Raw genomic sequence first — 10,213 nt, forward strand, 5'->3', positions numbered from 1 at the left:
TGTGTCCATTCCTAATCCAGACCATTCAACATGATGAAAGCCAAAACTGATAGCAGAGAGTGAACCATCAGTTAGGAAGACAACTCTCATGCTAGGGATGCAGTTGGTGATTGAACATCCCCTTTGTCAACAGTCAACAGAGCCTTGTCATTGCTTTCAGTCACTGGAAGGCTTTCCAGGAACACCTTCTTAAGGGGGAAATCAGATACCCTACTAAGCTGCAAATCACCAAGAAACTGGAGTAGTTGGTTAGAATGGCCTCTAACAATGAAGTGCAGCAGAATTTGTTAGAATTCTTCCCCTGTGCCTGTTTTCTTGTACATGCTACTTAAATTAGTAAGACTTTTTTGGGACAATTCATTGTTGTAAATAATGCATTTAGCTCAACACTGGGTTAAGCAATAACCACTTGAAACTTGTGGTCTCCTTAATATCCCACAGCACATTAAATGGCCGCCACGGAAACGGAACATTGAGTATATAAAAATGCAAGACATCCAAGACAAATTTTTATTGCCTCTTTTGTTTTTTTTTAAAAAAGTACACATAGCTGAATTATACGGGGAGAGGGGCCGTTATTATTACTAACTTCCTCGTGAAATCTACACAAGTATCAGCAGCTACCAACAAACCTTAAGCAATACAATTTCAAATGCCGAAAGATTAAATTAATCTACAACTCATAAACACACTAACTTTCTCCTCAGTGTCTGCCTTGAGTAATTAAATTTTACAGCTTTTTACTCAGTAGCATCTGTTTCATATTTTTGCACTGTAGTTAAGCTATCAATTTTTTGGCACCGTAATAACGCCATTGAGTCAATAGTTCCTGTTTGCCGTGGCGTTATTGACTCAGCAGTCAGTTCCTTGTTTGTTTTTTCGTAACACATCTGCTTCCTGCGCACAGCCTATTCCTGGCTAATGCAGGATATTAATAAAAACCTGTGGCGTGAGTCTTGACAGCCAAACCTTCTCCCTTACAATTGTGGGGAACAAGTTTCAAATTGGCAAGGTGTCTGAGATCATATAATTCTAGGCAGCTCAGATCAAGCACTTTACTCATTCACTTAGCAGTAATTAAAAAAAAAAAAAAACACCCCCCCCCCCTCATTCATTTTTCTGAGTGCTTAATTAATTTGCTATCAGGACATTCAGAAATTGTTACACCTTGTTTGCATTGTATATAATAGCAATTTATTTAACATTGTTAAAGACGATTCTTTCTTTCTTTCTTTCTTTCTTTCTTTCTTTCTTTCTTTCTTTCTTTCTTTCTTTCTTTCTTTCTTTCTTTCTTTCTTTCTTTCTCTCTCTCTCTCTTTCTTTCTTTCTTCTCTCTCTCTCTCTCTCTCTTTCTCTCTCTCTCTCTCTCTTTCTTTCTTCTCTCTCTTTCTTTCTCTCTCTCTCTCTCTTTCTCTCTCTCTCTCTCTCTCTCTTTCTTTCTCTCTCTCTCTCTTTCTCTCTCTCTCTCTCTTTCTCTCTCTCTCTCTCTCTCTCTTTCTTTCTTTCTTTCTTTCTCTTCTCTCTCTCTCTTTCTTTCTTTCTTTCTTTCTTTCTTTCTTTCTTTCTTTCTTTCTTTCTTTCTTTCTTTCTTTCTTTCTTTCTTTCTTTCTTTCTTTCTTCACCCAAATTGCGATGTTACCCTGCCATCTCTGCAAAGCGACGATGCCTGCCATCTGTGGATGGCTCTGTGAATGAGAGAGAAAACCTGAGAAGGGAAATGCTCAAGGCTTTCCATGTATTTTTTTTAAAAGTCCAGAAGGGTGGCGAATGTAATGTCCTCACCTTTTTGTAACCCAGAGCTAGACAGAGAGAGAATGGTTTTAGGAGTGATAGGTAGGACTTTTTTTGTAGCAGGAACTTCTTTGCATATTAGGTTACACCCCCCTAATGTAGCCAATCCCCCAAGAGATTGCACGGCTCTTCTTACAGGGCCTATCATAAGCTCTTGGAGGATTGGCTACATCAGGGGGGTGGAGCCTAATATGCAAAGGAGTTCCTGCTACAAAAAAAGTCCTGGGATTGGATTGCCAGATCCAGGTTTAGAAGCTGCTGGAGATTTGGGGATGGCCCTGGGGGAGGACAGGGACCTCCATGGGGTACAATGCCTCAGAGCCCATCCTCCAAAAACTCCATTTTTTCCAGTGTAACAGATCTCTGTAATCTGGAGTTGATCTGTAATTCCTGGGGATCCCCAGTTCCCACCTGGAGGCTGGCATTCCTCATGCACAGCTAAATAGGCAATAATTTTGTATGCCCAGGAGCCTACTGAAAATGGCTCCTAGCAGGCCTTTTTTTGTAACAGGAACTCCTTTGCATTTTAAGCCACACACCCCCTGATGTAGCCAATCCTCCAAAAGTTTACAGGATTCTTCTTACAGGGCCTACTGTAAGTTCTTGGAGGATTGGCTGCATCAGGGGTGTGGGGTCTAATATGCAAAGGAGCTCCTGATACAAAACAAACAAACAAAAAACCCTGGCTCCTAGGCAAATTAGGGTACCATTTTGACAGCTACGCTGGTAACACTCCCTTGGTGGCGGCAGCAACAGGTGAGCCCATGTTTTTTCCTTTCCTAGTACTCTGGTTTTTAAAAAGGTTTTTTTTCCCCCTCGAGGAGAACAGGTTACAGAAGCCAAATGCCAAGACAATGACAAATGCACTCAAGCACTTAGGGAGAAATCCTCCACACGCTTGCACAGGTGTAGCTCATCACTCACTGTGAGAATGTCGCCAGTGCAGACAATGTACCCTTGTGGCTCTTTGGCATTGCGCTCAGTGGAACAGACAATGTAATAAAAACAAGTCCTTGAGCCAGGCAGCTTTCAGGCTAACTTGTTCCACGCATCTAAGCCTGCTTAATATTACAGCATCGTCCCACACAAGGCTGAAATGGGAGTATTGAGAGTTTTGCCCATATACAAGAACTCATTTATCTATTTAAGATAACTGAACAACTAATGCCGGAGATGTTATTTAAAGAAAAACGCAGCTCCGTTCTGGTATGTACAATATTGAGAAGCGGCTATTCACTGAGAATAAATCTGCGGTAAAGCATCGTGGCCAACGATATCCCTTGGCTTTGCAGCAAAAAGGCTTTAATTAATAGTGCTTGGTTTTGGAGATCCAGTTTGGCGTAGTGGTTAAGTGTGAGGATTCTTATCCGGGAGAACCGGGTTTGATTCCCCACTCCTCCACTTGCACCTGCTGGAATGGACTTGGGTCAACCATAGCTTGTCCTTGAAAGGACAGCTGCTGTGAAAGCTCTCTCCAGCCCCACCCACCTCACAGGGTGTCTGTTGTGGGGGAGGAAGGTAAAGGAGATTGTGAGCCGCTCTGAGACTCTTTGGAGTGGAGGGCGGGATATAAATCCAATATCTTCTTCTTATATGCAGGGCTTTTTTGTAGCAGGAAGTCCTTTGCATATTAGGCCACACACCCCTGATGTAGTCAATCCTCCTGGAGCTTCCAGTAGATCCTATAATAAGAGCCCTGTAAGCTCTCGGAGGATTGGCTACATCAGGAGGGTGTGGCCTAATATTCAAAGGACTTCCTGCTACTCAAAAAACCCCTATGGACAGGCATTTTTGACAGATGTCTTAATAGAACACTACTGCTTTGCAGTGCCAGATTAAACCCTGTGGAGGCCCCTAGGCAGTCAAAATCTTGGGGGCCCCCTCAAACATTATCTCAGAGTCTGAGCACCTGTCCTGCTACCTAAGGCCTCCGCTGCAACCTGCAGGCAATTTCCTAAAAGCCCCTTTGACAAAGCTGTGGGGGAGAGGCAGAGAGAGGCAAACTTGGTGATGACGCCAGCAGCAGCCGCAACAGGCAAGTCCGGCAAAGAGCGGCTCAGTTGCTGCCTTTGTGTGCAGGCTGGGAGGGCTGCAAGCAGAGGGAAAGCTGGGGTGGGGGGGGGAGCCAGCCCAAGGCCCCTAAAGGTGTGGGGGCCCATAGGCCAGTGCCTACAAAGTCTCAGAGCAGCTCACAATCTCCTTTACCTTCCTCTCCCACAACAGACACCCTGTGAGGTGGGTGGGGCTGAGAGGACTCTCCCAGCAGCTGCCCTTTCAAGGTCAACCTCTGCCAGAGCAATGGCTGACCCAAGGCCATTCCAGCAGCTGCAAGTGGAGGGTGGGGAATCAGACCAGGTTCTCCCAGATAAGAGGTCAGTAATAATCCGGTGCTTGCACAGGGGACTGCCTTTACATTTTTACAGGAGTAACATTTCAAAACGGTACCAACCTAAAGTGCTGCACCAGGTACTTTTTCTGAATATTAAGTTCTGTAAAGCGTTCATATTTCAGTGCAATCAAGAGGGCATTCAGATTGATGGGGATTGCTCACCCTACCCGAACTGTACATGTGACCGAAGGTTACAGTGCAATCCTCCCCAAACTCTGTGCGCACAGGTAGTTTTGATCAGCATGGAAGTAAACGGGCTGACGTTTTACGAGCATAGCAAATAGCCAGAGGAGGCTTCGTTGTTAGTTATGCAGGCAATGAAACTCGAATTGTCTCCTGCAGTTATTTCCTTTGATTTTTTTTTTAAACACCATTATTTTTGAACAGACAGCACAGAAGAAGAAAAACCCAACACATACAAATGAACTGATAAGATCCCTATTAGGTATAATTCTCTTTCCTATTCCATTTGCTGCATTTGAAGTTTGTTAACGGAGCAATCAGTACAGAGGTTCTCTTTTGTTTTGTTTTGTTTTCTTGACGCTGAATAATGTTCTTTTAATGTAGGAAATGTGAACTTTTTAATGTTAGCAAATATTTAATGAGAAGCGTAGACTCTGTCAAAGGCGGAAATTGATGGATTGCACATCTGAAAAAAAAAATGCATAATGTGATGAGAAGGAAAATTCCAGAGCCAGCTCTCCTATAATTAAGAGTGCTTTTCTTAGCAAAAGAGAGAGATTTGCATAACATTTGTAATGTCTGCTTACCTTGGAATTAATCAGATATGGCGAGCAAAGTGGATGATTCTCTGGAATCTGGAAAGGAGAAATTTGTCACAAATCCAGATTTTTGTGACTTCTTTAAAGAAACACTACAAATGCTACCTCATCAGCAAAAGGCAATTAATGTTAATAAAGCATACTGGAACAGACATTAATAGTAGGTTAACATGGCGGTTCCCAACTTGTTCAGTATAGTGACCCACAAGTTCAAATTTACTTGGTGTGGTGCAGTAATCCACCCAGTACTGCCACCCTAGGCAAACTCTGACTTTGCCTCTCATAGGCTGTGGTCAGACAAACAGTTTGATCCGATATTATTCATGTACATTTAAAGAACACAATCAGACATGAGTATATCCTTATATATTGTTGGTGGACTTCTAGTATATGTGACTGGAGCCTCTGGACTAAAGAGTGAGCCTAATTTTCTTCAGGGAGAATTTTTGGCATAAATTGTGGGCAGTCTCCGATTATGGAACAATGTCCTCAGGAAGGTGCACCTACCCCCCTCACTTTCGATCTTCAAGATACAGTTGAAGGGAGCTTTATTTAGGTTTGTATTTGATTAATTTAGTCTTTATTTATTGACAGTCCTAATCGGAGATTTTTACATTGTGGTCTTTTTCACTTAAAAAAAAATGTTTTATTTGCATTACAAGCTGCCTTGGGTTCCACAAAGTAGAAAGGTGGCTAACAAAAAGTTCTAAAAAAATAAAATCAAAGAAGAACCTGTTTGTGTGTGTATGTGAAAGCTTTTTGAAAGACCTTCCCCATAGTTATGTTTTTTTTTTTAATTGACACTAGCAGTTTCTGCTGCCCTGATCTGTTACTTTTTCGGCACTTGTTTCTTCACCTGAAAAATGGCCTTTTTTTCTTTCTTAGGTCACAGAAGGCAAACCTATTTCTGAGTGGACCAAAGGCCTATTCAGGAAGTGCTGTTTTCCTACTAAATTACATTACTTCGCTTGAGTGATGTCATGGTCATGAGTGGAGATTCTGAAACTGTGACAATTATTAATAAGGGACGGTCAGAGAAATAAGGGACAGTCATAGAAAACAGAAACTTGTGCCAGCAGGGAAAACCAGCCCATTTGGCCTACCTGCCAAAGGAACTGATGAATGGGCATCATAAAAACCTGATCAGGGGAGAACAGTGTGGGCTACACGCCAAGGGATCTCATTGACAGAGTTCAGAGCATCTCCCATGAGGAGTGCGATTTCTAACTCTGGATTGGGGGAGGGGGGCAGAGTTCATTAGCGTAACTCATTTGCATAACTCATTTGCATATGCCACACACCCCTGACATCACCAGAAGCGGTAGTAAATTGTATAAGTTCAGCATTTACCTTAAAGTGCTTCTTGAATTATAATTTAACTTGTTTATTAACATGCTCTTTAACTTGTTCATTAATGATCTGGAGTTGGGAGTGAGCAGTGAAGTGGCCAAGTTTGCAGATGGCACTAAATTGTTCAGGGTGGTGAGAACCAGAGAGGATTGTGAGGCACTCCAAAGGGATCTGTTGAGGCTGGGTGAGTGGGCGTCAACGTGGCAGATGAGGTTCAATGTGGCCAAGTGCAAAGTAATGCACATTGGGGCCAAGAATCCCAGCTACAAATACAAGTTGATGGGTTGTGAACTGGCAGAGACTGACCAAGAGAGAGATCTTGGGGTCATGGTAGATAACTCACTGAAAATGTCGACTGTGGGGTGACATGATAGAGGTTTACAAGATTATGCATGGGATGGAGAAAGTAGAGAAAGAAATCCTATTCTCCCTTTCTCACAATACAAGAACTCATGGGCATTCAATGAACTTGCTGAGCAGTCAGGTTAAAACGTATAAAAGGAAGTACTTCTTCACCCAAAGGATGATTAACATGTGGAATTCAGTGCCACAGGACGTGGTGGAGGCTACAAGCATAGCCAGCTTCAGGAGGGGATTGGATAAAAATATGGAGCAGAGGTCCATCAGTGGCTATTAGCCACAGTGTGTGTGTTTGTGTGTGTGAGTGTGTGTGTATATATATATATATATATATATATTGGCCACTGTGTGATACAGAGTGTTGGACTGGATGGGCCATTGGCCTGATCCAACATGGCTTCTCTTATGTTCTTAATTGTCATAATGAAACCTGATTCCCATCATACTTTTTAAATTACTTTCTCCAGTTTGGTGTAGTGGCTAAGTGTGCAGACTCTTATCTGAGAGAACCGGGTTTGATTCCCCACTCCTCCACTTACAGCTGCTGGTGTGGCCTTGGGTCAGCCATATCTATCATTGGAGTTGACCTTGAAAGGGCAGTTACTGGAGAGCCCTCTCAGCCTCACCCACCTCACAGGGTGTCTGTTGTGGGGGAGGAAGGTAAAAGAGATTGGGAGCCACTCTGAGACTCTTCGGAGTGGAGGGCGGGATATAAATCCAATATCTTCTTCTTCTTCTTCTTGAATATCAGCAATGGGGTATTTTACCAGATAGTAAATTTTTAATAACCTGCAATAGTTTGCATAGGGAACATTTAGGCAGTTAAGAATTCATAGCAATGCATAATTAATAGTTTAATGATAATACGGGTTCGATTAGATTAACTGTGTTTTGATACAGGAATTATTGTCTTAATCTTAATTTTGTTGTCATCTTGACCTCTCTTCCTTGGCTAGAAAATGGCCTACATATCTATTTACATCTTTATAACTTAAAATCCTTAATCGATATTTTATGGTATTTATGCGTGTTTACAACCTGATTCCATAAGTGTAACTAATCGTATATGAATAAAAATATTGATATTAACTTGTATATTTTTTAAAAATTCAATAAAATATAAAGGTTCGTAATGGGGTATTTGAGTAGTGCTGTTGCCTGGCAACAAGTGGGTGTCAATGCAACATGACTTTCAGGGGAAAAAATCCAGAAGTGGCATCATGCCTCTCTAGATAGGATTCCACTTCTAGCTTCTTCCTTGAAACAAGATCCTAATGGCAATTATTATTTTTTAACCACCCAATTTTTGCATTGCTGGCCAGCCATGGGAGCCAAAGACTGGACATTCCTTATCCCAGTGGAAACCTGACAGCCCTGAATACCGTACAGTCCACCCCCTGAAACTGCCATTACCTTCAGGGACACTGATCCCTATCATCTCTCTATTGGAATTCTGGGAAAACTCAGTGGCTCTATTGGAAATCTGGGAGAACAGAAGTGACTCAGCTGCAGTAGAAGCAGCTGTTTGGATCTAGAACAGAGCTGCTGGTAAGGTGAGTGAGACCTGATTTGCTTTTCTAAAACTGCTGGTTTTAGAAACATGAAGGTTCTTTCTTCCATATGTGGTGGACTTGTGAAAAGGCGAAAGAGTACTGGAAGATGATACAACAAGAAATCTCCAAAATTTTGGGTTACGATTTCAAGAAAACTGCAGAGACGTTCTTGCTTGGATTACAATTAGAAAAATTTCCAAAGGAAGACAGGACTCTGATTTGGTACTTGCTATCAGTTGCTAGGACGTTGTATGCGCAGCTTTGGAAGCAAGAAAAAATACCAGAGAAATGGGACTGGACTATGAAAGTTTTATCGTGGAGTGAAATGGACAAACTAACTAGAACGCTAAGAGACTATGATTTAGAGATATTCAAAAAGGAGTGGAAGAAATTTAAAGGATATATGGAGAAAGAGTGGAATGTAAAAAGACATTGGACAATTTTTTAGCATTAATGCGGAAATATATATATATATATATATTGAACTTTGATCAGTTAGTAGTACCTTTAGTATTGAACTTGAATCTATAACTTTGGGGAAGTCAACATTGGAGGGAGGGGGGATTGAAATGCCATATGGGTTAGTACTGAAAATTTATAATTAAGATGTGTAACCATATGTTATCAATAAATTGTTAAAACACCTGATTGCTTTTGTGTGTCTTTTGTGTAGCTGTTGCTGAGTGAGGAGAGCTTGTTTGCCTGGGAGTAATTGCTGGCCCCACCCTCTGCTGTTGCTCTGGCTGTTGAGTCAGAGGTAGGTTGGAGCTTGAGCCTTTCATTTGCAGGGTTCATCTTTGCCAGAGGCAAGAGCCAAAGGGCAAGAGGCAAAGGGCTCTTGGCCTGTGGCTCTTAGCCTGGGGGGTCTAGCCTAGGGGTTCTGTTAGGGTTGCCAAGTCCAATTAAAGAAAAATCTGGGGACTTTGGGGGCAGAGCCAGGAGACTTTGGGGGTGGAGCCAGGAGACATTGGGGGTGGAGCCAAGAACAAGGATGTGACAAGCATAATTGAACTCCAAGGGAGTTCTGGCCATCACATTTAAAGGGACAGCACACCTTTTAAAATGCCTTTCTTCCATAGGAAATAATGAAGGATAGGGGCACCATCTTTTGGGGCTCATAGAATTGGACCCTCTGGTCCAATTGTTTTGAAACTTGGGGGTATTTTGGGGAGAGGCACTAGATGCTATACGAAAATTTGGTGCCTCTACCTCAAAAAATAGACCCCCCCCAGAGCCCACAATACCCACGGATGAATTCCCTATCATTCCCTATGGGAATCGTTCTCCATAGGGAATAATAGAGTGCCCAGTAGACATTTCCCTCCCCCGCACGCTTTCTAAAGGGGGGGAGGGCCTCCAAACCAGGGAATCCCTTGCCCCCTCCCTCTCTCCCATACACAAATACTAACCAGATCTTCTTCCGGAGAACTCTTGCTGTGAAAACGAAAGCAAAAGAAAGGGAGGGGCCATTCTCCCAAGCCCTTCCTGCTTCCTGCCCAGCCTTAAAGGGGCATACATTTTACAAACGGCTCAGGAGCTCTATAATAACATGAAGCCTACAGGTATGTTCTCCCCCGCCTCCACCCCCCACCCCCTGCTTCCCGATTTTTGAAAAGCGGGAGATGAGGCTGCGAACCCAGGGGTCTCCCGCCAGAGCGGGAGGGTTGGGAAGCCTAGGTTCTGTAGAAAGGTGGGTAGTTACTCAAAAGTAGTTTCAAGTGGCAGTTGGTAGTGAGATTTAAAGAGAAGAGAAGGGAAGATAAAGAAATGTATGAAATGGATTGCAGCAGTATGGCTGGTGAGGGAGCAGAGGCAGTGATGTGTAAAGACTGTGGGATGTTTGTATTTCTACTTGAGGGTAGCACAAATTACACTTGCAGCAAGTGTAAGTTAGTGGCCCTGCTGGAGGAAAAGATACAGGGACTGGAGGCACGATTGTCCACACTGCAGTGTATAAAGGAAGGCTGAGAGGTAATATGGTCACCATC

This window comes from Heteronotia binoei, chromosome 7, assembly GCF_032191835.1.
Source record: "Heteronotia binoei isolate CCM8104 ecotype False Entrance Well chromosome 7, APGP_CSIRO_Hbin_v1, whole genome shotgun sequence".
Classification (NCBI taxonomy): Eukaryota; Metazoa; Chordata; class Lepidosauria; order Squamata; family Gekkonidae; genus Heteronotia; species Heteronotia binoei.